This window comes from Schistocerca gregaria, chromosome 2, assembly GCF_023897955.1.
Source record: "Schistocerca gregaria isolate iqSchGreg1 chromosome 2, iqSchGreg1.2, whole genome shotgun sequence".
NCBI lineage: Eukaryota > Metazoa > Arthropoda > Insecta > Orthoptera > Acrididae > Schistocerca > Schistocerca gregaria.
This window is the reverse complement of record NC_064921.1, coordinates 163,900,846-163,928,740: the sequence shown is the minus strand read 5'-3', so window position 1 is coordinate 163,928,740 and position 27,895 is coordinate 163,900,846. Positions and strand designations below refer to the sequence as shown.

Below are 27,895 nucleotides of genomic sequence, written 5' to 3'. Positions count from 1 at the left end.
CTGCATGTTCATGGCGCCCTCCATCGGTAATGCTGGAATTCAATATGGTGTCGGCCCATCCTTAGCCTTGGTGACAGCTTCCACTCTTGCAGGCATACGTTCAATCACGAGCTAGAAAGTCTCTTGGTGGATGGCAGCCCATTCTTCACTGAGGGCTGCACTGAGGAGAGGTATCGATATCGGTTGGTGAGGCCTGGCACGAAGTTGGCGTTCCAGAACATACCACAGGTGTTCTGTAGGATTCAGGTCAGGACCCTGTGCAGGCCAATCCATTACAAGGATGTTATTGTCGAGTAACCACTCTACCACAGGCTGTCCATAATGAACAGGTGCTCGATCGTGTCACCACCCCCAAATTGCTCTTAAACATTTGGAGACAAGGAGGTGCTTAAAACATCAAAAATGGTTCAAACGGCTCTGAGCACTATGGGACTTAACATCTGAGATTATCAGTCCCCTAGAACTTAGAACTACTTAAACGTACCTAACTTAAGGATATCACACACATCCATGCCCGAGGCAGGATTCGAACCTGCGACCGTATCTGTCGCGCGGCTCCAGACTGTAGCGCCTAGAACCGCTTGGCCATTCCGGCTGGCCTTAAAACTTCAGTGTAGGCCTTTGCTGTGATAGTGCCATGCAAAACAACAAGGGGTGCAAACTCCCTCCATTAAAAACACGACCACATCATAACACCACCACTCTGGAATTTTACTGTTGGCACTACACAAGCTGGCAGATGACGTTCATCGGGTATTCGCCATACCCACACCGGCCATCGGATCTCCACATTGTGTACCGTGATTCGTCACTTCGAACAATGTTTTTCCACTGTTCGATCGTACAATTTTTACTCTCTTTACACCAAGCAAGGCGTCGTTTGGCATCTACAGGTGCGATGTGTGGCTTATGAGCAGCCGCTCGACCATGAAATCCGTGTTTTCTCACCTCCCGCGTAACCGACATTGTGAATCCTGCTGCAGTTTGGAGTTCCTGTGTGATGGTCAGGATAGATGTCTACCTATTACACATTACGACCCTCTTCAACTCTCGGCGGTCTCTATCTCAGGTAACATACTAAGTCGACCTGTACACTTTTGTGCTGTCGTGACCCTTCACGATTCCACTTCACTGTCACATCGGAAACAGTGGACCTAGGGATGCTTAGGAGTGTGGAAATCTCGTGGTACAGATGTATGAGACTGGTGACACCCAATCAACTGATCACGTTCCAAGTCCGTGAGTTGCACGGAACGTTCCATTCTCCTCTCTCCCGATTTCTAATGACTACTTAGATCGCTGGTATGGAGTACCTGGTAGTAGGTGGCAGCACAATTCTAAACATTCATGGTGGTGTCTGTTTGTACTATATCGTGTCTCCCTACCACTTTCGCGCAACTACGCTCTGAGCGTGTTTTTTAGGGAATTAACTAGTTTGAACCTGGGACCTGTTGCTGGTAAGGAGACGCCAGACCACACATGACATGTAGAATTCAGAAGAGTTCAGTGAGACTAGCGATGATATAACCATATACTAAATGATCTCAGCGTCAGCTCCACTGCACTCCCTGTAAAAGAATCTTAATACTAACTAAATATAGTGGAAAGGGTTCAAGGCTTTCCTGTTTTTAATTAGCTGGTAAAATAACGAAGAAAAAGCAGTTAAGTTTACCACTGATAATTTTATTCTACTCAAAAAACATCGTTTATAAATTGCAATATAGATAAAAGGAAATGTTTCAATACAGGATGGTAAAAACCAACTGCGATCAACAAAAATGTGAACGAATATTCCCTGAGTGGTTTTCCAAGTTCTACAATCGATCGAAGGATGACCTATGCCATGTCACATCTATAAACTAGGTTTAATTTAAGTTTCACAAAAGAGAAAACTATCAAAATGGTCTACAGTGACCCTCGATTATCTTTAATTACTTATCTAACTTGCCGTAAATAACTATATAAAAGAAAAATCATCGCGTTTCAGATCTGGTCTTCAAGCGGCAAATGTGAACACCATGAGTTTTAATTAACGATCGACACTAGTATTACGCAAAAAAGGGGTGTAACAGATGAGACTTCTGCAGTTCTGAGTGAAGCTTTATGCGCTCAAATATGCGGCATCGCGTGCGTTCATTACCTTGTCGGTGTTTAGGCAGCGTCAGGGCGGCAGCGGCCGGCGCACCAGCCATCCAGCTCGCCGTCTCGGAACTAACTCTCTTAACTTCTCCTTACTACAATTTACCGAAGTTAGTTTAAAAAACTATCTGGCTATGTTTTCATCTGACCAATCAGGGTCTCAATGTTAACCTTAAGCTCTGCCTACAAAAATTCTGTCTATCCAATGAGAAACGTTATACTTTTCGTGGTGGGGCAATGTTTTTAAAGTTTGCAACGTAACAGAGACGCTAAAAAGTCTCACGCTAAAACCTGCAGCTGGTATGGTCCTTTTAGCGTTATCGTGAGATCTATACTGTTCTTCTGGAGGGCTCTGTCTTTTAAAATGGGCTGGGGGGTGGTCCTTGACATACCTGAGACGCGAAAAAGTCTCAAGCCAAAACTTGCGGGTGGTAGTGGCCCTTTTTGTGTTATCGTAAGATCTATAGTGCTTTTCTGGAGGGCTCTAGCTTTTAACATGGGCTGGGGGGTGGTCCTTGACGTACCTGAGACGCGAAAAAAGCCTCACGCTAAAACGTGCGGGTTGTGTAGTCGTACAGGTAGTCTGGCGGCGTGGGTGTCCAGCCCCTCCCTTATCGTAGAGCCTTCTAGCTTATCATGGTTCTGCTCTCGGCTTCTGTTCTCGTTTCTCCCCTCGGAACTGCGTCGGTCTTACGGTGAGAACGTACGACATGCATTTAGGCATTCTTGCGTTAGTCTGTGGTATTCCATTTGCTCACTCGTTACTCGTATTACTTTGGTTAATTTAATGTCACGATTTATTCGGAGCTATGTGACATACTACTGGATTTGCTTATCATGTCAGGGTTTTCATGGAAGGTGTTGGATTTATCTGACACCTTACACAATGCACCTAATATGATAAACGTATGGTTTTGAGGGTGTCTAGATACTTTTGATCACATAGCGTATCTTCATGACGAAAAAGTTACAAGAACGGCATTGGTGCTGGTTGGTGTCTTTGAACAAAAAGTTACTTTGGGTGTCCAAGATAAACAGGACACGCTGTACTTTGAGCTGAGACGTTGCTTCTCCTGCTTTGTAGCCTAAAGCCGCTTGACACTACTGCGACCAGCAAGTTGCACGCAGTGACGACCGCTGTCAGGTGCATCGGATGCAGCGTAGCGGAACTGCAGCACGGCTGCCGCAAAAACCGTGTCCCAAAGCCGGCGGAGCGCGCCCTGACCGCAGCGGTCGCCGGATGCACTGGCCGAGCTGCTACATAGTAGCGAGCGTGAAATTGCGGCAATTGCGGCCCAGACTACAAGGAGTGTCTGGTGCGCCCGCACCCCGGGCGGTAGGCGGCTCAGACGGAAATTCTGAAACAGGAATTCCAACGCAACCGCACCTGTGCGTTCTAGCGGCTGACGCTCCGGAACTAACACGGCAATAGCGGTCTTAGCAGTTACAACAGTGCTTCAGTTAGTAGCTCCAAGCCTGTGATGTATACAGTAGTAGAATGGCATCAAACTGCCAGTTATTTTGCAACGTAATGATACATTGCTCTTCTGAAGCTGTCACGACTCTGTTTTATTTTATACAATATGGCACTTTGTGTTTCGATACGATTCCGTCATCATCAGCTTCCAACCATATATTCTGACCATGAGTACTGCCGCTTCTCTATGTTTCTGTAATCATGCTGCAATCTTTGTTGGTAAGAGGGGTCACTAACCTACACTGGAGCAGTGCTGAAACCTGCAGAAAGAAGAAATTATCATCGCCAGCACCTGCCAGGCAGCGAGACGATGCATAATAGCTTAGAGCTGCGAGCCACGAGATAGTGCACCAATGACTTGGTTGAAACACATATCCCTCCACAGTGCCCAGCAGCATAAGAACACGAAGTACTCCGTCTTCAGGCCACGAGTGGCCTACCGGGACCATCCGACCGTCGTGTCATCCTCAGTGGAGGATGCGGATAGGAGGGCGTGGGGTCGGCACACCGCTCTCCCGGTCGTTATGATGGTATTCTTGACCGAAGTCGCTACTATTCGGTCGAGTAGCTCCTCAATTAGCATCACGACGCTGAGTGCACCCCGAAAAATGGCAACAGCGCATGGCGCCCTGGATGGTCACCCATCCAAGTGCCGACCACGCCCGACAGCGCTTAACTTCGGTGATCTCACGGGAACCGGTGTATCCACTGCGGTACGGCCGTTGCGTAAGAACACGAAGGGAAGAACTAAACTTAACTAAACTCCGTCCGAGCAGGCCTCAGAAGGCTCGACGGTACCGACCATGTCACTCAGGTGCAGGCGTTACTCGTTACTGGATGCGGTTATGGAGGGGCATGTGATAAGCACGGTCTCGACGACGTAATTTTGAAGTAATCTGTAATCCCAGTGCTCCATTCTAGATGCCAAATCCATTAGCAGAGTCTCATGGAGTGAGGGGATATACACTGTTGATTTCATTTCGTCTGTTTTGGCTTTCTCACCCTCGCTTTCCCCATCTTCAACATAATTCATCGTTGCCCTCACTTTTAACGTACCGTGTATGCCTATGACTTTATAATAATGATAGTAAAACGCATTAAATGTTTCAGTACAACAATAATTTGTTTACATTAGTACCTAGTACATCATCACCTTGACTGTAACCCAGAGTAGACTGTACGCATGTGTAGCAGAGTAATTCTTCCAAGATGAAGAGTCGGGATTTTAAGAGATCAGTATTAAAAGGCTGCGTCTTCCAGATTCTTTCAGCAGCTTTGCATAACATTCAGATGGCATCACATAAACAAAAATATACACAAAGTCCATTTCACAAATAAACATTTAAAAACAAACACTTAAAAGTTCACAAAGCGTTAAATGAAGTAACGTACGTTATATATGGCTTCCCATGCCAGCCCAAACGTTATGCTTGACTTCACATTCCAGGATATTAGCAGACGAAAAGTGTATAACCAGTTTATTACGAAAGGACACGCTGTAACATTTCAGTACACTGCACGAACATCAATCCTAATAGCTCACTACGTTCGATTTTAAACAATTGACTATATGTAATCAAGGCATATTTGTGGTCACGTTTTGCAGTTTTAATACTTAAAAGCACATTTATAAACACTTTGTATCTTTACTATTTAAAAGCACAAGTATAAACACAACTGGCGATCCAGATACAGGTTCTGCTGATAAATTTAAAAATGCCCGTATCGTCAGTAACCGATGTTCGAAAGTCTTGTGGTATTTCTCAAGCATGAATTCTGCAAACTAACAACCGCTTTCCCTATGGGAAAAATACATTACAGACATTTGCTCAGAGAGAGGAAGTGAGACAGAGACAGACAGCTGAAATTAAGGAAGATCAGGATATAACACTCCGCTATACCTACTTCATTACAAGTGAAGTACATGATCTGACAGGACAAATATGCAGAAGAAAATGGTCCATGCCCTTTTCAAAAGAATGATCCCGATATTTGCCTTTAAATGATTGGGGAAACAACATAAACTATAAATCTGGATGACCAGCGAGGAATTTAAACGGCATTCGTATTGCATGAAAGCCAAGCGATTTAACCGTTGCACCATTTCTCTCAGATGTCAGTGGGACACACGCACAGGGCGTGCGGAAACCGATAGCATGCATAAAACCCTGACGATGAGAAATTGAAACGACTCTGTCCCAGATAAACAAGGTTAAAACGAATTACATCCATAACGTAGCACTTCACCGCCAGCTTTAACCATTTCTATTAATTTTATTATTCACAAGATGCAACATCTCCAAGAAAGACAGTGATCCACGAAGCACAAAATTTTTCTTTATTTCAAGTAAGTGACCATAAACAACTTATTATCATACTATCGATTTTGGTCCACAATCACCATCTCCAGATCTTTAAGGAAAAGGGAAGCAAAATACAACTATTGCGCAATGTATGTCTTGTAAACAATGAACTACAAAATAATGGAATGGTGCTAGTTTCATTCATAGGCCTATTACTAAACAGCTAATCCGGCCACCTACTAGTTGCTGCAGGTCGTCTATCTGACGGCTTCTAGGGACAACAACAATTTTATTTTGAGTATTTCATGTAATTATGAACGAAAACTAAAAATTTTTAATGTAAAATGCTACTCATTAATATGTATAATCTTAAGTTAAAGAATTAACACAATAATTTAAGTATTAAAATTGTAAACTATGTATATGTCTTGAGGAAGCATGGAACTGCCTCTCAAAATCATACCACTGATACCCTGATGTATGTCGTAAGTCAAAATCATTCAGATTATTCAATGGAAATGACAAGTGTGCCATTTAGGAAGCAATATCATGATTATGTTCTTGTGGTATGGGTCCACAGCTTCCATAAAAAAATTTAAGGATTTTATCTTGCTTTCAGCTGTTAGAATTTTATTCTGAGATTGCATTTTCGATATTAAAACCACTTTGAAGCAAAAAAATATGCCTTACAGACAGACATAACGATATCGATGGCATACAATAAAAAATTCATAACTCCATCTGTGTCTTAAAACTCGTATTTCCAGTAACCAGTAACTCAATAATCAAAGAGAGATTTGAAAGTGCATGGATTTTTCTAGTCTGTCAATAACCAGGCTTCTACTATAGAATTACATATGTAGCAACTTACTTTATCACTTCATATCGTCTTTTAACAAACCGCTTTTGCTTCACCTGCAAAATTTAACAAAATAGAGTTACGAGGTTTTCATTGCCTAGCATCGATATGTCATAATGTTATGCTTCAAAATGGTTTAATGCCGGAACTGCAATAAAAAATTCTAACATCTGAAACCAAGAGGATATCCTTTTTTTTTAAAAAAAAAAAAAGCGTGATACTCACAGAGGCACCAAACATATTCTGCATTGTTGCCAAGTTTCACGTATAGTGCCAGAAGTGAAGAACTTACTTCATGTGCCTATGTGTTCCTTGAGTTGGCACGGAAATGACTTCCAGAGTGAGTCTGAAAGACATGGCTACCAAGGGCTGGAATATAATGCGTATATGTCAATGAGTTTTATTCCCATTTCAGTAACGAGGTTTAGGGGCTGGACAGCAGATATAAGTGATACTCAGATGCACTGACTGCGAACTAAGCATCATAAATCCATAAATTGTTCTTCTTTCTTCTCTACTGCAACCTGAAATGCTGATTCGCCAGACCCGATTCTCATTTTTAGACCGTCCAGACTTAGAGTCGGCAACACATGTTTTGACCATTATAGACACAGAAAATATTTTTCTACACAAGAATGTAAATGAATAGACAACACATCATCGACTACAAAACGCGAACATCCACAGAGAGACTTTGTAAGCTACAAATAACAAAGTTGCAAACCAAGGAAGTCTATTGTGCAAGGCAGCCATAAAAAAAGCCGTAGAGAGAGTGAAACCAGTGAATGTAAGAAGTGCAAGTTCGATTCCAGCTTCTGCCAACCTGCACGGAACAGCAGCTGTCATGAGAACGTGGAAAAGAGACGCAAACCACTGAAAGTAATATCTAGAATAAGTCATCCTTAAGTAAAACTGTCATTCAGTCCATAAATACTGAAGGAACAAGAAGTATCAGGTGCACATCATGATTACAATATAAACTATTTTATATTCCGGGCAACCTCAGCTGATGAAAGGCTGGATGTTAGGAAGAACTCAGCTCACAGCTGGTAAAATTGTTGTTTATTAAACCACGAATGGTTTCGCGGCTTTAAGCCGCATCATCAAGTGAATCTACGTGATAAAGAGTAACGTACAATGTCACCACTTTTTGCGGGGATTAAAATTAGTGAAGGAATGTCTAAAATACGCTCACAGTGTTAAAAGATCATAGGGATTCCCATCGCTCCTAGTGAAAAGTTGCTATTCAGAGAATATCGTCAATATTATGGCGAGCGAACGGTAAAGAAGATGCGCCCCATTATTTAAAATTTGCCTGCAACTAAAAAGAAAAAAGAAAACACTTTAGAGTAAGTATACGGTGATTTTTTTCTTTTTTACTTTTTTCCTTAAAAGGAGGCCGGATTAGCGATAAAAATTGTCGCTGCTAAAAAGAAAAGCGATTAAGGAAAGCCACAGAAAATTTAAAGCTTTTGGCCGCACGGGGATTTGAACTTCAGGCTTCGAGATTAAATTAAATCAAAAGAATTCTGTTGGTATCGAACACTGAGAGGAAGAAATTCCTGCAAGCGTACATCGGGAGAACAGTACTGTACGTAAGTAAAACGTGGACTACCGGAAATTCGGGAAACAAAGAGCCTGGAATCATTTGAAATGTGTTACTATCAAAGACAGTTAAAAATCAAGTGGACACATAAATTACAAAATAAATACCCACGAAAAAGATACGTAAAGAGACCGTCACCAGAAGAAAGAACAGGTTAGTGGTGCGTCCGCTACGACATTCAGGAATAGTTGACTTGTTGCTAGAAAAATCAGCAGAGGTGAAAATCAGAGGGCTGTACCAAGACCAAAATACTCAAAACTGATTAGAGAGAATGTTGTGTCTAGTAGTCACGTAGAGATGAAACTAGCACAAGACAAGGAAAAAATGCATGACGGGAACAAATCAGTGAAATACCGATGTCACTAACAAAAGTAGATAGTGTCAACTGATGAAGCCAGTGATGATGATGGTAACGAAGAAAGAAATGCGTTGCTCGAAACACGCGCAACAGTTAATGAAACTGACAGTATCTTTGAATCCACAAGAGAATACCATATTTATTTAGTAGTAATCAAGCAAGACTCAGATATTCAGAGACACCTTTACAGATAAGGAATGAAGATTTCATCAGTTTGCAATAGGCATTGACATCCTACAGACTTGAGTGACTGTAACTTGTGAAACAGATTCTACTTTAACACATCATGTGTACCTTTTCGAAACGTCTTAGCTCCCCGGAAAACAGTAGCGACAAAATGAAACCTAGCACAGTGACTTCATAACTGTGACGTCAGAGAGTAGCTGTGATACAGTGAGATGTGTCTTTTATTCTCACCTTCCACAATTTACAGAAGTTAAGGCTCTATCTAGGTATGGGTCACTATGGAAAAATTACGGTAAATCTATAGTGACCTAAAGCGGTGTGGGCGCTTGAAACAACTAGTAGGAAAAGCAATCACCAGGATGACAAAAAAATGGTTCAAATGGCTCTAAGCACTATGGTATTTAACTTCTGAGGTCATCAGTCCCATAGAACTTACAACTACTTAAACCTAACTACATCACACACATTATGCCCAAGGCAGGATTCGAACCTGCGACCGTAGCAGCAGTGCGGTTCCTGGCTGTAGCGCCTAGAACCGCTCGGCCACTCCGGCCGGCCCGGGCTGACAGATTCATTGGAAGAATCTTCAGAAAATATGAAACATCAATGAAAGAAACGGCTTACAAAATCAACCGTCGGCCGTCATGGCTGAGGGTTCTAGGCGCTTCAGTCTGGAACCGCGCGACCGCTACGGTCGCAGGTTCGAATCCTGCCTCGGGCATGGATGTGTGTGATGTCCTTAGGTTAGTCAGGTTTAAATAGTTCTAGGGGACTGATGACCTCAGATGTCCCATAGTGCTCAGAACCATTTGAACAAAATCAACCAACCGAACTACCTTTTCTTCGGTATTGGTCGTTAGCGAGATGGATTAATTGAAGAGATAGAGAAGATCCGACGAAGAGCGATGTGCTTCATGACGGAATCGTTCAGTCGTCCCGAGAGCATTACTGGTACAGAGATACTCAACAAGAACCAGCGGACCCATTTGCCGAGGAAGAGAATGACAACAACATTAAAATACATACAACGTTATAATACAATAATATAGGACACAAAGGACGTCAGTATTGGTCGTAACATGATCTGTTTTCCCTAACGCAAATCTAAATTTCAGCTAATAGTGCAGCTACCTTCAGTGCGTTATATGCGAACTCAACGTAATTATAACGACACGAATTCCAGCTTCATTTAGGTATGTAAAGCAAGTGCACACTCTCTTTTGCCCATTGTTAAACAATAAGACAAGAAAGAATACACCTAAGAGCGTACAGAAATATACAAAAACATATAGGCGGATAACATCACACACAAATGACTAGATGAAAAATTGGCGCGGAACCGGTAGCCACGTCTGCCCACGACGTTAGACCCTCCTTCAAGGTCGACTGAAAGAGAAACGAGATTGTTTAAAAACGCGATGCCGAAAATATTAGTCTAAAACTATTAAAAATCCTCGTTAGGGACCATGGGATATTATCCTGGACAGCACTACAGAACCAGGGCTGTCCGGGAGAACCCAGGGCGTATGGTAAGCGTAACAACATGTCTACCTTCAATAAGATATCGACAAACTGCATAACATTGGATGCGGATTAAAATTCCTACACCAAGAAGAAATGCAAATGATAAACGGGTATTCATTGGACAAATACATTCTACTAGAACTGACATGTGATTACATTTTCACGCAATTTGGGTGCATAGATCCTGAGAAATCAATACTCAGGACAACCACGTCTGGCTGTAATAACGGCCTTGATACGCCTGGGCATTGAGTCAAACAGAGCTTGCATGGCGTGTACAGGTAAAGCTGCCCATGCAGCTTCAACACGATACCACAGTTCATCAAGAGTAGTGACTGACGTAATGTGACGAGAAAGTTGCTCGGCCACCATTGACCAGCCGTTTTCATTTGGTGAGAGATCTGGAGAATGTGCTGGACAGGGCAACAGTCGAACACTTTCTGTATCCAGGAAGGCCCGTACAGGACCTGTAACATTCGGTCTTGCATTATCCTGCTGAAATGTAGGTTTTCGCATGGATCAAATGAAGGGTAGAGCCACGGGTCGTAACACATCTGAAATGTAACGACCACTGTTCAAAGTGCCGTCAATGAGAACAAGAGGTGACCGAGACGTGTAGCCAAAGGCACTCCGTACCATCACGCCAGGTGATACGCCAGTATGGCGATGACGAATACACGCATCCAATGCGCTTTCACCGCGATGTCGCCAAACACGGATGCGACCATCATCATGCTGTAAACAGAACCTGGATTCATCCGAAAAAATGACGTTTTGCTATTCGTGCATCCAGGTTCGTCGATGAGTACACCATCGCAGGCGCTCCTGTCTGCGATGCAGCGTCAAGGGTAACCGCAGCCAAGGTCTCCGAGCTGATAGTCCATGCTGCTGCAAACGTCGTCGAAGTGTTCGTGGAGATGGTTGTTGTCTTGCGAACGTCCGCATCTGTTGATTCAGGGATCGAGACGTGGCTGTACGATCCGTTACAGCCATAAGATGCCTGACATCGCGACTACTAGTGATACGAGGCCGTTGGGATCCAGCACGGCGTACCGTATTACCCTCCTGAACCCACCGATTTCATATTCTGCTAACAGTCATTGGATCTCGACCAACGCGAGCAGCAATGTCGCGATACGATAAACTGCAATCGTGATAGGGTACAATCCGACCTTTATCAAAGTTGGAAACGTGATGGTACGCATTTCTCCTCCTTACACGAGGCATGACAACAACGTTTCACCAGGCAACGCCGGTCAACTGCTGTTTGTGTATGAGAAATCGGTTGGAAACGTTCCTTATGTCAGTACGTTGTAGGTGTCGCCACCGACGCCAATCTTGTGTGAATGCTCTGAAAAGCTAATCATTTATTTATCAGAGCATCGTCTTCCTGTCGGTTAAATTTCGCGTCTGTAGCATGTCATCTTCGTGGTGTAGCAATTTTAATGGCCAGTAGAGTACACTGCCAAAAGAAAATTACAACAAGAAGAACCTGTGCGCCATAAATGCAAGTTGGCAGGCGTGTTTCTACATTTGAAAGATTATGTCTGTTAATATTTTGCGACGGTCGCATAAGAGTGGCGACACACACGATAACTGTAAAGATGCGAATCAGATTTGCTTTAAATACAAGCTGTAACGGTCTTGAGCGTTAGTTACCTTTGAGACTGGACGTGGCGATTTGATGTTAATCGAGAACGCCTTTAAGGTGTTATAGACGCCATTATGAGCACCGTCTGGGTTGGAACGAGGTCGTGTAATAGGGCTGCGAGGATGTGGATATTCCTTCTCCAATGCTGCAGAAAGACTTGTCAGGAACGTAGCTACTGTACATGACTGCTGGCAGCAGTGATCGCGAGAATATGCGGTCCCAAGAAGAAGACAGAACTCCGGACTGCTACATGGCACTACCCAGAGGAAAGACCATCGAGTCGCTGTGTGGATCTGGCGCATAGCACTACATCTCCAGGAGCATCAGGAGCAGCCGTAGGCACCACAGTGAGATGACGTGCTGTTGCAAATCTGTTATTTCAGTGACAGCTCTGTGCCAGATGACCTGTAGCGTGCACTCTAGTGACCCAAAACCACGACCATTTCCGACTGCAGTGGTGTCAAGTGAGAGATCATTGGAGGACAGGGAGCAGGTCTCTTGCTCTTCCTCGTGAAACCTCGCTGCCAATGATAGTCGTGTATTGGTTAGAATGAGGCCAGTTGAGAGCCAGTGCCACCAACCCATCAGCGTGCCAGACACAATGGACCTACACCAGGAGTTATTGTCTGCAGTACGATTTCGTATGATAGCAGGTGAACTCTCCTGGTTGTTACACGAACTCTAACTGAAAATTTTTACGTCAGTCTGGTGATTGGAATTCTTGTACTGCCATTCATGAAAAGCACTGCAGAGAGTGTTTTCCGAGAGGATGACGCTTGCCCACATACGACTGTTGTAACCTAACATGTTGCCTTGACCTGCTCGGTCACCAGATCTGTCTCTAGTCGAGCACATGTGGGACATCATCCAATGACAACTGCAGTGTCATCCACGAACAGCATTAACCATCCTCGTATCGGTCGACCAAGTACAAATCCAAAATGGTTCAAATGGCTCCAAGCACTATGGGACTTAACATCTGAGGTCATCAGTCCCCTGGACTTCGAACTACTTAAACCTAACTAACCTAAGGACATCACACACATCCATGCCCGAGGCAGGATTAGAACCTGCGACAGTAGCAGCAGCGCGGTTCCCGACGGAAGCGCCTAGAACCGCTCGACCACAGAGGCCGGCGTTTACATTGTTGTGGTCTTCAGTCCTGAGACTGGTTTGATGCAGCTCTCCATGCTACTCTATCCTGTGCAAGCTGCTTCATCTCCCAGTACCTACCGCAACCTACATCCTTCTGAATCTGTTTAGTGTATTCATCTCTTGGTCTCCCTCCACGATTTTTACCGTCCACGCTGCCCTCCAATACTAAACTGGTGATCCCTTGATGCCTCAGAACATGTCCTACCAACCCATCCCTTCTTCTGGTCAAGTTGTGCCACAAACTTCTCTTCTCCCCAATCCCAGTCAATACCTCCTCATTAAGTTATGTGATCTACCCATCTAATCTTCAGCATTCTTCCGTAGCACCACATTTCGAAAGCTTCTATTCTCTTCTTGTCCAAACTATTTATCGTCCACGTTTCTCTTCCATACATGGCTACACTCCATACAAATACTTTCAGAAGTGCCTTCCTGACACTTAAATCTATACTCGATGTTAACAAATTTCTCTTCTTCAGAAACGCTTTCCTTGCCATTGCCAGTCTACATTTTATATCCTCTCTACTTCGACCATCATCAGTTATTTTAGTCGCCAAATAGCAAAACTCCTTTACTACTTTAGGTGTCTCATGTCCTAATCTAATTCCCTCAGCATCACCCGACTTAATTCGACTACATTCCATTATCCTTGTTTTGCTTTTGTTGATGTTCATCTTATATCCTCCTTTCAAGACACTATCCATTCCGTTCAACTGCTCTTCCAAGTCCTTTGCTGTCTCTGACAGAATTACAATGTCATAGGCGAACCTCAAAGTTTTTATTTCTTCTCCATGGATTTTAATACCTACTCCGAATTTTTCTTTTGTTTCCTTGCTCAATATACAGATTGAATAACGTCGGGTATAGGCTACATTATTCCTTAACAAAAAATAACTCAGCATACTGTCCGTGCAGAACGATATTGGTGCGCACTTTTGCAATGATTTCTGAAGCAGTGACACATCTTGACCGATCATCATCTAAGTTCTCCCGACCAAATTTAAATTAAATTGTTCATGTGGCAACAGTTGAATATGAAGGAGCAGAGTTCCCCAGTGTATTCTGGAAATCGGCATTAATGGCCTCTGCTTTCATACCTTTCTTTACGAAGTACTTCTCTCGAGTCTCAATTTTTCCCATCTTCGCAAATCACTGTGCTGGAACAACAACAGAGCCACGTCACCGCCACAGCTCTCTTCCACGAGCACTGACGTAGTACTTGTTTACACGCAACAGTCCAATGAATATCACGTGAACAATTCGTTGCGTTAGCTCTGACCTCTCGTGGTGATACCGAGAACTTTCCAAACCACCCTCGTACAACTTGGAAATTCCCGTTAGAAGCATCTAGGACTTGTAAAGGAGAATGAGTACATAATATTTTGAATAGGAACACATGTGTGGAATAATACCATGTCTGTCTTACAACGGTTTCAGTTCAGATGTTTAAGTCATGCACTTCTGCTTGAGGAATTGAATTAGGCACGACGCAGTACAATTACTAGGTAACAATTGGAAAATAAACATAACGAAATGTCCATTTATCACTTAAGCACATTTCATTGTATTAACACTTGTATATTACGTGTGTACATTATACAAAAAATGGTTTAAATGGCTGTAAGCACTATGGGACTAAATTTCTGAGGTCATCAGTCCCATAGACTTAGAACTACTTAAACTTAAGTAATCTAAGGACATCACACACATCCATGTCTGAGGCAGGATTCGAACCTGTGACCGTAGCAGTCGCGCGGTTCCGGATTGAAGCGCCTAGAACCGCTCGGTCACACCGGCCGGCAGTGCAAATCCATCCCACCAGCCTCTCACATTTTCAATGGATCATCTTGCGCTTACATTAAACTGTGATCTCACTATGTTAATCACTTAAATATGTTACCTAGACAAATGATGATGATGATGATGAGGTCCCATAGTCCGAGGAGCCTTGGGGACGATGCGAGAGACCTGCATTGCACCGCCTAGACAAATGGATTCCTGAAATTTCATTTCTCCGCGAGAGTGTTTGAAAAGTCCTGCAAAAATAAAAACTACTTACGTGTTTGGGGTAAACCATTTTTATTTTTCGATATAGTCTCCTTTTAGACTTATACACTTCGTACAACGCTGTTCTAATTTGTTGATCTCTTCCGAATAATAGGAATTGTCCATGTCTGCAAATCAGCTATTAGTTGCTGCAATCACCTCGTCGTTTGAATAAAATTGAGGAACAAATAGTAGTCCGAGGGAGCCAAGTTTGGAGAATAGGAGGTGTTTGTAAAGGACTTTTTTGCGGTCCAATCGCCGACGTTTTACTTGCAACTCCGTTTTCAAACGGTCCAATAACGCTGAATAATATGCACCTGTAATAGTTTTACCCTTTTCCATATAGTCGATGGGGATTATCCCTTGCGAATCCCAACAGACAGTCGCCATAACCTTTCCGACCGAAGGAATGGTCTTCACCTTTTCTGGTGCAGTCTCCCTTGGTAACCCATTGTTTAGATTGTTGTCTGATCTCAGGAGTAGAGTAATGTATCCATGTTTCATTTACAGTGACGAAACGACGCTTAAAGTCCTGCAGATTCTTCCTGAACAGCTGTAAAGCATCCCTGCAACACTTCACACGATTCCGTTTTTGGTCAAGCGTGAATAGTCGCGGAACCCATCTAGCGGATAGCTTTCTCATGTCCAATTGCTTATGCAAAATATTATATACCCGTTCATTCGAGATGCCTACAGCACTAGCAGTCTCACGCACCTTAACTCTTCGGTCATCCATCACCATATCATGGATTTTATCAATTATTTCTGGAGTCGTAACTTCCACAGGGCGCCCAGAACCTTCAGCATCACGTGTGCCCATATGGCCACTCCGAAAATTGTGAAACCACTTATAAACTGTTCTAATCGAAGGTGCGGAGTCACTGTAATGTTTATCAAGCTTCTCTTTAGTCTAGTTGGTTGGTTGTTTTGGGGAAGGAGACCAGACAGCGAGGTCATCGGTCTCATCGGATTAGGGAAGGACGGGGAAGGAAGTCGGCCGTGCCCTTTGAAAGGAACCATCCCGGCATTGGCCTGGAGCGGTTTAGGGAAATCACGGAAAACCTAAATCAGGATGGGCGAACGCGGGATTGAACTGTCGCCCTCCCGAATGCGAGTCCAGTGTCTCTTTAGTCTACTGAGGCGTTTTGCCTTTCATAATGTAATGTTTAATAACAACATGAAATTCTTCTTCGTTTATTTTTTGGCAATCACTCGACTTCTTTGATTCACACAAATGCCAAACAAAAAGAAATAGAACAAAATGCCTGGAACTTGGTGTGCGTTCTTTCCATAGAGTAAATATCTCTGGAGTGAGCATTCACACGCGCAGAACAGATTTTGTGTTGTCAACATACATTGCCGAGCTGGTCACGTGATCTCGGTACGTCGTGTGTTTGTCCGTATAGCGCCCTGTATATTTAGAATGTCACTACATCCCTAGTACAGATTGATTCTTTTCGTACGTGTCGTGGATTATTTATATATGTTGCGTAGACATTTTAACAGTATCCATTTGATACCGGGAAAAAACCAGCTACGTTACTTTTAAGGACAAGTGATATTACATTCTGCTTCTTTGCGAAAGGTGTCACAGTTCAGATGCACTCGATTTTTGGTAGCTTTCGGTATGATACGGCACTTTATAGTATTACAAAGCCTGACCTACATTTTTTCAGTGATAGTCTTGCAAAACGACTTGGCAGTACGGTAATACTTTTGCAAGTGTCCGAAAAATACAGAATTTGCCACACATTAGCGATTATATCCCTGCCAATTCGTCCTTTTTTTCTGCTATTACTGCGTATTTATTTTCTCGTTTTTGCGACCTAAAGCACAATTTCTCTTATTGGTGACACTTTGAAGTGTTTATTTAACGCATTTTACGTACTTGCTCCGAGTTTATTAAATAAATATTAGACTGAGTAATCTATATACATAATCGACAAGTCACTGATAAATGCATGGAGGATAGTATTTGCTGAAACAACTAAACCATTCCCTTTCCTGTTCCACTAGCAAATTTACGAGAGGAAGCGATTGTTTGTAAGCTTTTGTACGAGCCGTAATATCTATTATATAGTCATAAAATCGTAGAAAAATAGGTCTACAGAATCAAGCATTAATTATAATGCATCTCGAAATTTTTAAACATACATAGTGTCTCTTACTAATATGATAACTATAATTAGAGCTACATGGTGTGTACCCATGAAAAGTTACTATCCCTCCTTTCACATATTTTTCTTTGCATCCGTAGCAACAACAGTAATTCACCATCGCTATTACACTATCAACAAACGGTGAAACACAACAAAAACTCCTGATGCTATAAACTTGAAACGCTGCAGAAAGTACACACGCACAGCGAAGTCCCGAAAACACGTGACAATCCTGGTTTGATGTTGACAACATGCGCAGAACGCAATGCTAACTCCAGAGATATTTATTCTATGGTTCTTTCCAAAGATGCTACTAACTAAACATGACCTCGATACGCGCTGGTGGTGCCATCTCTCGGACTTTGCACGGACTTATTGAACGCAGTTTTCCGAAATTCCTTCACCAGGGAAGACGAATGGAATATTCCAGAATTTGAAACACAAACAGCTGCTAGCATGAGTGTCTTAGAAGTAGATACCTTAGGGGTTGCGAAGCAACTCAAATCGCTTGATACAGGCAAGTCTTCAGGTCCAGATTGTATACCGATTAGGTTCCTTTCAGATTACACTGATACAATAGCTCCCTACTTAGCAATCATATACAACCGCTCGCTCACCGATAGATCTGCACCTACAGATCGGAAAACTGCACAGGTCGCATCAGTGTTTAAGAAGTGTTGTAGGAGTAATCCATCTAACTACAGGCCTATATCATTGACGTCGGTTTGCAGTAGGGTTTTGGAGCATATACTGTATTCAAACATTATGAATCACCTCGAAGGGAACGATCTATTGACACGTAATCAGCATGGCTTCAGAAAACATCGCTCTTGTGCAACGCAGCTAGCTCTTTATTCGCACGAAGTAATGGCCGCTATCGACAGGGGATCTCAAGTTGATTCCGTATTTCTAGATTTCCGGAAAGCTTTTGACACCGTTCCTCACAAGCGACTTCTAATCAAGCTGCGGAGCTATGGGGTATCGTCTCAGTTGTGCGACTGGATTGGTGATTTCCTGTCAGGAAGGTCGCAGTTCGTAGTAATAGACGGCAAATCATCGAGTAAAATTGAAGTGATATCGGCTTCCCAGGGAAGCGTCCTGGGACCTCTGCTGTTCCTGATCTATATAAATGACATGGGTGACAATCTGAGCAGTTCTCTTAGGTTGTTCGCAGATGATGCTGTAATTTACCGTCTAGTAAGGTCATCCGAAGACCAGTATCAGTTGCAAAGCGATTTCGAAAAGATTGCTGTATGGTGTGGCAGGTGGCAGTTGACGCTAAATAACATGAGTTCCAAAAGACCTGGGTGTTGAAATTACGAACAACTTCAGTTGGAAAACCCACATAGATAATATTGTGGGGAAGGCGAGCCAATGGTTGCGTTTCATTGTCAGGAGACTTAGCAGATGCAACAAGTCCACTACAGCTTACACTACACTCGTTCGTCCTCTGTTAGAATATTGCTGCGCGGTGTGGAATCCTTACCAGGTGGGATTGACAGGGGACATCGAAAGGGTACAAAAAAGGGCAGCTCGTTTTGTGTTATCACGTAATAGGGGAGAGAGTGTGGCAGATATGATACGCGAGTTGGGGTGGAAGTCATTAAAGCGAAGACGTTTTTCGTCGTGGCGAGATATATTTACGAAATTTCAGTCACCAACTTTCTCTTCCGAATGCGAAAATATTTTGTTCAGTCCAACCTACATAGGTAGGAATGATCATCAAAACAAAATAAGAGAAATCAGAGCTCGAACAGAAAGGTTTAGGTGTTCGTTTTTCCCGCGCGCTGTTCGGGAGTGGAATGGTAGAGAGATAGTATGATTGTGGTTCAAATGGCTCTGAGCACTATGGGATTTAACATCTGTAGTCATCAGTCCCGTAGAACTTAGAACTACTTAAACCTAACTAACCTAAGGACATCACACAACACCCAGTCATCAGGAGGCAGAGAAAATCCCTGACCCCGCCGGGAATCGAACCCGGGAACCCGGGCGTGGGAAGCGAGAACGCTACCGCACGACCACGAGATGCGGGCAGTATGATTGTGGTTCGATGAACCCTCTGCCAAGCGACTTAATAGTGAATTGGAGAGTAATCATGCAGATGTAGACGTAGATGTAGTCTTCTCAAACGCCCTCGTACGTTAATTATTTTTCGGTGCTGCGTTTTTTTCCGTTAGCATAGATGTAGATAGGGTAGCTGCAGACCGGTATTCGAAAAGAGATCTTCGACGTATTGTAAGGATTTTACGCACTTGCTAATTCCAGTACGAGTTGTAGTGCAGTTGCTACATACGCAGAAAAAGTGTGAACCTTGGCTCAGCTGCACGTTCGGCGCTCGAGATCAAAAATATACATGTAACTGCGGCGCCGTGTCAGCTGGCACTGAACGAGGCATTAACAAAGGTTAAGGATGGGGTCCGCCAGAGGGCGGCGCCAAGGCGGCAGTAATTACGGGCGGTTAGATCGTCAGCTGTCAGCTTCCTGGCCGTGGGGCGTTAACGCCGTGTTTATAAACAGGCGGGGGCCGTCAGTTTTCCCGGAGCGGGGGCCTCACAGCGCCTTGGCCGGGACCAAGGTGAGGCCCCGGCGCCGCGCCACTCCAGTTTGTAAATAACGTGCCCACCAGCCGGCAGCCGGCAGCGGGCGGCCCTGACGGTTGCGTCGGGAAACCCGCGGCCACTGTAAAGGCAGACACAGTGCGGGCTTCCCAGCCACGCCGCGGGAACTGGGCAATGCCCCGTACCTGCCGCCACCCGCTCACTCACTCCTACCACACTGCCAGCCAAAATTTACACGATCGAAATCAACCTGGCATAATGACGAGTCATCTGCGACAGGCGTTCCATAAGCAACGCAACACATTTTATTCTCGAACGATTTCGGTTGAAACATGCGGAATAGAGGGACAGAGAAACAATTAAAATCGCTCAAAAGAAAGGCCGCTGGACCTGATGGGATACCAGTTCGAAATTACACAGGGTACAGGGTACGCGAAGGAATTTGCCCCCTTCCTGCAGCGGTGAACCGTAGGTCTCTAGAAGAGCGTTCCTTCTCTTATTCTTCGCACAAGCGAAAAAAAGGCTGCCATCGAAATAAGTGACCAAGGAATAGAAAAGCAACTGGAATCACTGAACAGAGGAAAGTCCACTGGACCTGACGGGATACCAATTCGATTCTACACAGAGTACGTGAAAGAACTTACCCCCCTTCTTGCCGTGTATCGCAAGTCTCTAGACGAACTGAAGGTTCCAAATGATTGGAAAAGAGCACAGGTAGTCCCAGTCTTCAAGAAGACGCGCAAAACTATAGACCTATATCTCTGACGATGGTCTGTTGTAGAATTTTAGAACATGTTTTTTGCTCGCGTATCATGTCGTTCCTGGGTACCCAGAATCTACTCAATATGGATTCCGGAAACAGCGATCGTGTGAGACCCAACTCGCTTTATTTGTTAATGAGACCCAGAAAATATTAGATACAGGCTCCCAGGTAGATACCATTATCCTTGACTTCCGAAAGGCGTTCGATACAGTTCCACACTGTCGCCTGATAAACAAAGTAAGAGCCTACGGAATATCAGACCAGCTATGTGGCTGGATTGAAGACTTTTTAGCAAACAGAACACAGCATGTTGTTATCAATAGAGAGACGTCTACAGACGTTAAATAATCTCTGGCGTGCCGCAGGGGAGTGTTATGGGGCCATTGCTTTTCACAATATATATAAATGACCTAGTAGATAGTGTCGGAAGTTCCATGCGGCTTTTCGCGGATGATGCTGTAGTATACAGAAAAGTTGCAGCATTAGAAAATTGTAGCGAAATGCAGGAAGATCTGCAGCGGATAGGCACTTAGTGCAGGGAGTGGCAACTGACCTTCAACATAGGCAAATGTAATGTATTGCGAATACATAGAAAGAAGGATCCTTTATTGTGTGCTTAAATGATAGCTGAACAAACACTGGTAGCAGTTACTTCTGTAAAATATCAGGGACCGTGCGTACGGAACGATTTGAAGTGGAATGATCATATAAAATTAATTGTTGGTAAGGCAGGTGCCAGGTTGAGATTCATTGGGAGAATCCTTAGAAAATGTAGTCCATAACAAAGGAGGTAGCTTACAAAGCACTCGCTCGACCTATTCTTGAGTACTGCTCATCAGTGTGGGATCCGTACCAGATCGGGTTGACAGAGGAGATAGAGAAGATCCAAAGAAGAGCGGCGCGTTTCGTCACAGGGTTATTTGGTAACCGTCATAGCGTTACGGAGATGTTTAGCAAACTCAAGTGGCAGACTCTGCAAGAAAAGCGCACTGTAGCTTGCTGTCCAGGTTTCGAGAGGGTGCGTGTCTGGATGAGTTATATATTGCTTTCTCCTACTTATACCTCCCGAGGAGATCACGAATGAAAAATTACAGAGATTCGAGCGCGCACGGAGGCTTCCCGGCAGTCGTTCTTCCTGCGAACCATACGCGACTGGAACAGAAAAGGCAGGTACTGACAGTGGCACGTAAAGTGCCCTCCGCCACACATCGTTGGGCGGCTTGCGGATTACAAATTTAGATGTAGATGTAAAAGGGCACAGGTCATCACCGTTTTCAAGAAGGAACGTCGAACAGATGTGCAGAATTATAGACCTGTATCTCTAACGTCGACCAGTTGTATGATTTTGGAACACATAGTATGTTCGAGAATAATGACTTTTCTGGAGACTGGTAATCTACTCTGTAGGAATTAGCATGCGAAAAAGATGATAGTATGAAACCCAGCTCGCGCTAATCGTGCACGAGACTCAGAGGGCAATAGACTCGGGTTCCCAGGTAGATGCTGTGTTTCCTGACTTCCGCAAGGCATTTGATACAGCTCCCCACAGCCGTTTAATGAACAAAGTAAGAGCATATGGACTATCAGACCAATTGTGTGACTGGATTGAAGAGTTCCTAGATAACAGAAGGCAGCATGTCATTCTCAATGGAAAGAAGTCTTCCGAAGTAAGTGTGATTTCAGGTGTGCCGCAGGGGAGTGTCGTAGGACCGTTGCTTTTCATAATATACATAAATGACCTTGTGGATAATATCGGAAGTTCACTGAGGCTTTTTGCGGATGTTGCTGTGGCATATCGAGAGGTTGGAACAATGGAAAATTGTACTGAAATGCAGGAGGATCTGCAGCGAATTGACGCATGGTGTAGGTAATGGCAATTGAGTCTCAATGTAGACAAGTGTAATCTGCTGCAAATGCAGAGAAAGAAAGATCCTTTATCATTTAGCTACAATATAGTTGGTTAGCAACTGGAAGCAGTTAATTCCATAAATTATCTGGGAGTATGCATTAGGAGTGATTTAAAATGGAATGAAAATATAAAGTTGATCGTCGGTGAAGCAGATACCAGACTGAGATTCATTGGAAGAATCCTAAGGCAATGCAATCCGAAAACAAAGGAAGTTGTAATATACACTCCTGGAAATGGAAAAAAGAACACATTGACACCGGTGTGTCACACCCACCATACTTGCTCCGGACACTGCGAGAGGGCTGTACCAGCAATGATCACACGCACGCCACAGCGGACACACCACGAACCGCGGTGTTGGCCGTCGAATGGCGCTAGCTGCGCAGCATTTGTGCACCGCCCCCGTCAGTGTCAGCCAGTTTGCCGTGGCATACGGAGCTCCATCGCAGTCTTTAACACTGGTAGCATGCCGCGACAGCGTGGACGTGAACCGTATGTGCAGTTGACGGACTTTGAGCGAGGGCATACAGTGGGCATGCGGGAGGCTGGGTGGACGTACCGCCGAATTGCTCAACACGTGGGGCGTGAGGTCTCCACAATACATCGATGTTGTCGCCAGTGGTCGGCGGAAGGTGCACGTGCCCGTCGACCTGGGACCGGACCGCAGCGACGCACGGATGCACGCCAAGACCGTAGGATCCTACGCAGTGCCATAGGGGACCGCACCGCCACTTCCCAGCAAATTAGGGACACTGTTGCTCCTGGGGTATCGGCGAGGACCATTCGCAACCGTCTCCATGAAGCTGGGCTACGGTCCCGCACACCGTTAGGCCGTCTTCCGCTCACGCCCCAACATCGTGCAGCCCTCCTCCAGTGGTGTTGCGACAGGCGCGAATGGAGGGACGAATGGAGACGTGTCGTCTTCAGCGATGAGAGTCGCTTCTGCCTTGGTGCCAATGATGGTCGTATGCGTGTTTGGCGTCGTGCAGGTGAGCGCCACAATCAGGACTGCATACGACCGAGGCACACAGGGCCAACACCCGGCATCATGGTGTGGGGAGCGATCTCCTACACTGGCCGTACACCTCTGGTGATCGTCGAGGGGACACTGAATAGTGCACGGTACATCCAAATCGTCATCGAACCCATCGTTCTACCATTCCTAGACCGGCAAGGGAACTTGCTGTTCCAACAGGACAATGCACGTCCGCATGTATCCCGTGCCACCCAACGTGCTCTAGAAGGTGTAATTCAACTATCCTGGCCAGCAAGATCTCCGGATCTGTCCCCCATTGAGCATGTTTGGGACTGGATGAAGCGTCGTCTCACGCGGTCTGCACGTCCAGCACGAACGCTGGTCCAACTGATGCGCCAGGTGGAAATGGCATGGCAAGCCGTACCACAGGGCTACATCCAGCATCTCTACGATCGCCTCCATGGGAGAATAGCAGCCTGCATTGCTCCGAAAGGTGGATATACACTGTACTAGTGCCGACATTGTGCATGCTATGTTGCCTGTGTCTATGTGCCTGTGGTTCTGTCAGTGTGATCATGTGATGTATCTGACCCCAGGAATGTGTCAATAAAGTTTCCCCTTCCTGGGACAATGAATTCACGGTGTTCTTATTTCAATTTCCAGGAGTGTACATTGATCAGCGAGAATATTATGACCACCTACCCAACACTGCGTAGGTGCAGCTTTGGCACCGAAAACAGCAGTGACGCATCGTCACATGGAACCTGGAGGGAGTTGTCACCACATCTGCACAGACAAGTCACCTGAGTTCCGTAAATTCCGGAGAGGGGGAGGATGAACTCTGGCGCAGCATTCAGTCACATCCCAGATGTGTTCGATTGAGCCCAGATCTAGTAGTCCGCGGGGCCAGCACATCAATTGAAAATCGCCACTGTGTTCCTTGATCCACTGCATCACACTCCTGGTCTTAAGATAAAGCGCATTATCTTGTTGAAAAATGTCACTGCGGCCGGGAATCACGATCGTCATGAAGGAGTGCAGGTGGTCTGCAACCAGTGTGAGACACTCCTTGGCTGTCATGGTGCCTTCCACAAGCTCCACTGGACCCATGGATGCCCATGTGAATGCTCCGCAGAGAATAATAGAACCGCCGCCAGCTTGTCTCCGTCCTGCAGCACAGGCGTCAAGGAGTTATTCCTTTGGAAGACGACGGATACGCGCCCTCCCATTGGCGTGATGAAGAAGGTATCGGGATCCATCAGACCATGCGACGCTCTGCCCTGGCCAACGTCCAGTGGCGATGGTCACGTGCCCATTTCAGTCGTAGCTGTCGATGTAGTGGAGTTAACATTGGCACATGCATAGGTCGTCGATTGCAGAGATACATTGGTAGGTGGGTTAGGTGCACTGCGCATTCAGACACTCCTGTACTCTGCCCATTATTAAAATCTGATGTTAGTTCCGCCACAGCTCTCCGCCTGTCCGGTTTTAGCGATCTTCCCACCATACGATGCCCGACATCTGTAACGACGTCTGGGCGTGGTTGCACCTTGCTGTCGCCACGTCTTGAAGACACTCACATTAACACTCGTCGAATACCCGACAAGTCGCACAGTTCCCAAAAAGCTTGGGCCAAACATCCAGGCCATCACAATCTGCCCTCGATGAAACTCATATAGATCGCGCTCACTGATACTACATGCACCGTGTAAACGTCTGACTGGCAACTATTCCTCGCCACATGACGCTGCTATCGCCTGGAGGGGTTTATGTTGATACTAGGTCGATGGTCATAACATTCTGGCTGATAGTGTGTAAACTCGAACACTAGAAAAGAGGTATTTAGTACACTACTGGCCATTAAAATTGCTATACCACGAAGATGACGTGCTACAGACGCGAATTTTAACCGACAGGAAGAAGATGCCGTGATATGCAAATGATTAGCTTTTCAGAGCATTCACACAAGGTTGGCGTCGGTGGCGGTACCTGCAACGTGCTGACGTGAGGAAAGTTGCCAAACTATTTCTCATACACAAACCCCGGCGTTGCCAGGTGAAACGTTGTTGTGATGCCTCGTGTAAGGAGGAGAAATGCGTACCATCACGTTTCCGACTTTGATAAGGGTCGGATTGTAGCCTATCGCGATTACGGTTTATCGTATCGCGACATTGCTGCTCGCGTTGTTCGAGATCCAATGACTGTTAGCAGAATATGGAATCGGTGGATTCAGGAGGATAATACGGAACGCCGTGCTGGATCCCAACGGCCTCGTATCACTAGCAGTCGAGATGGCAGGCATCTTATCCGCATGGCTGTGACGGATCGTGCAGCCACGTCTCGATTCATGAGTCAACAGATGGGGACGTTTGCGAGTCAACAACCATCTGCACGAACAGTTCGACAACGTTTGCAGCAGCATGGACTATCTGCTCGGAGACCGTGGCTGAAGTTACCCTTAACCCTGCATCGCAGACAGGAGGGCCTGCGATGGTGTACTCGACGACGGACCTCGGTGCAACAATGGCAAAACGTCATTTTTTCGGATCAATCCAGGTACTGTTTACAATCCAGGTTCTGTTTGCAGCATCATGATGGTCGCATCTGTGTTTGGCAACATCGCGGTGAACGCACATTGGAAGCGTGTATTCGTCATCGCCATACTGCCGTATCACCCGGTGTGATGGTATGGGGTGCCATAGGTTACACGTCTCGGTCACCTCTTGTTCGCAATGACGGCACTTTGAACAGTGGACCTTACATTTCAGATGTGGCTCCACCCTTCATTCGATCCCCGCGAAACCCTACATTTCAGCAGGACAATGTTGCAGGTCCTGTACGGGCCTTTCTGGATACAGAAAATGTTCGACTGCTGCCCTGGCCAGCACATTCCCCAGATCTCTCACCAATTGAATACGTCTGGTCAATGATGGCCGAGCAACTGGCTTGTCACAATACGCCATTCAATACTCTTGATGAACTGTGGTATCGTGTTTAAGCTGCATGGACAGCTGTACCTGTACACGCCATCCAACCTCTGTTGGACTCAATGCCCAGGCTTATCAAGGCCGTTATTACGGCTAGAGGTGGTTGTTCTGGGTACTGATTTCTCAGGATCTATGCACCCAAATTGCGTGAAAATGTAATCACGTGTCAGTTCTAGTGTAATATATTTGTGCAATGAATACCCGTTTATCATCTGCATTTCTTCTTGGTGTAGGAATTTTAATGGCCCGTAGTGTACATTCTCGTAATCATGAAAGACCAAAATGAGTTAGCAGTTTCAATTTTCTGATTTTATATTATTTCCACGTTATTAGCAATCAACCATTAATGTCTTAATGAAGCTATTTCTATCTGTTTTATTGAGAAATTTGCTTCTGTTAACTTTCTTCCGCTGAGGCAGTTAGTTTATTTGAAACAAAGTATTTCTTTCCGCACTGCTGGCTACTTTCAACTTCGTTCAATTTCAAGTGCAAATTCTCATTTTCTGGGACGAATGACATTATACCATAATAAAGAACCAAACATGAGAATACAGTATTGAACCTCCAAGAAAATCGGTATCACGAAAACCACATGAAAAGCTGAATATCAGGTACTTCAGAGTGCATCTGGACATAGAAATTTGCAATTTGAGAGGAATGAAGCATTTTAGTATAACTTATCAAATTCCGATGCTGCTGGAGTAATCTCTGATGTCCTGTTCCTTTTATGACACTGATCTATTAATGCTATATACGTACGAACATACGTAAACATTTACTTGAAGCTGACTAAATAGGCAAATTTGGTCAGTAGTTTTGAACTAAATTTTTTGTTTTGATAATGACAGCTGTAGCAGAATTTTACAAATCTCTCTCCTGTGAAAGTGTATTTCGGTCACAAGGCACTGGACTAGTATTTTCTCTAAGCCTGAAGTTATTTCTTAATTTGTGTTAACGTTTTAAATTTATAGAATGCGATTCTGTGGCAGACTGGCAGCATCCCGTGTTTAATCGTTTTAACTCACCACATGGCTTCATATTTATTCCTGGGGCAGAATATAAACTCTCAGTTGTACAGTTTCTTTGCCTCACAGACAAACTTGTTAATTTGTTACACATTTTGAAATAGTCATAAAATTTATTGTCCTTTATTGCGGTTCAGTAATCATGAATGAAGGTTGTATACATGGAAGAATCCTGGAGATACTAGTAAGTTTCAGATAGATTATATAATGG

The 27,895-nt window shown here is 44.6% G+C and overlaps 1 protein-coding gene and 1 pseudogene across 1 annotated transcript in view; both read right to left on the bottom strand.

The window, feature by feature from the left end:
* The window catches only part of LOC126336594 (uncharacterized transporter slc-17.2-like), a 1,359,524-nt gene that overhangs the window by 1,129,933 nt on the left and 201,696 nt on the right, over positions 1-27,895 (bottom strand). The window lies entirely within an intron of this gene.
* LOC126337097 (5S ribosomal RNA) lies at positions 4,226-4,343 on the bottom strand (annotated as a pseudogene).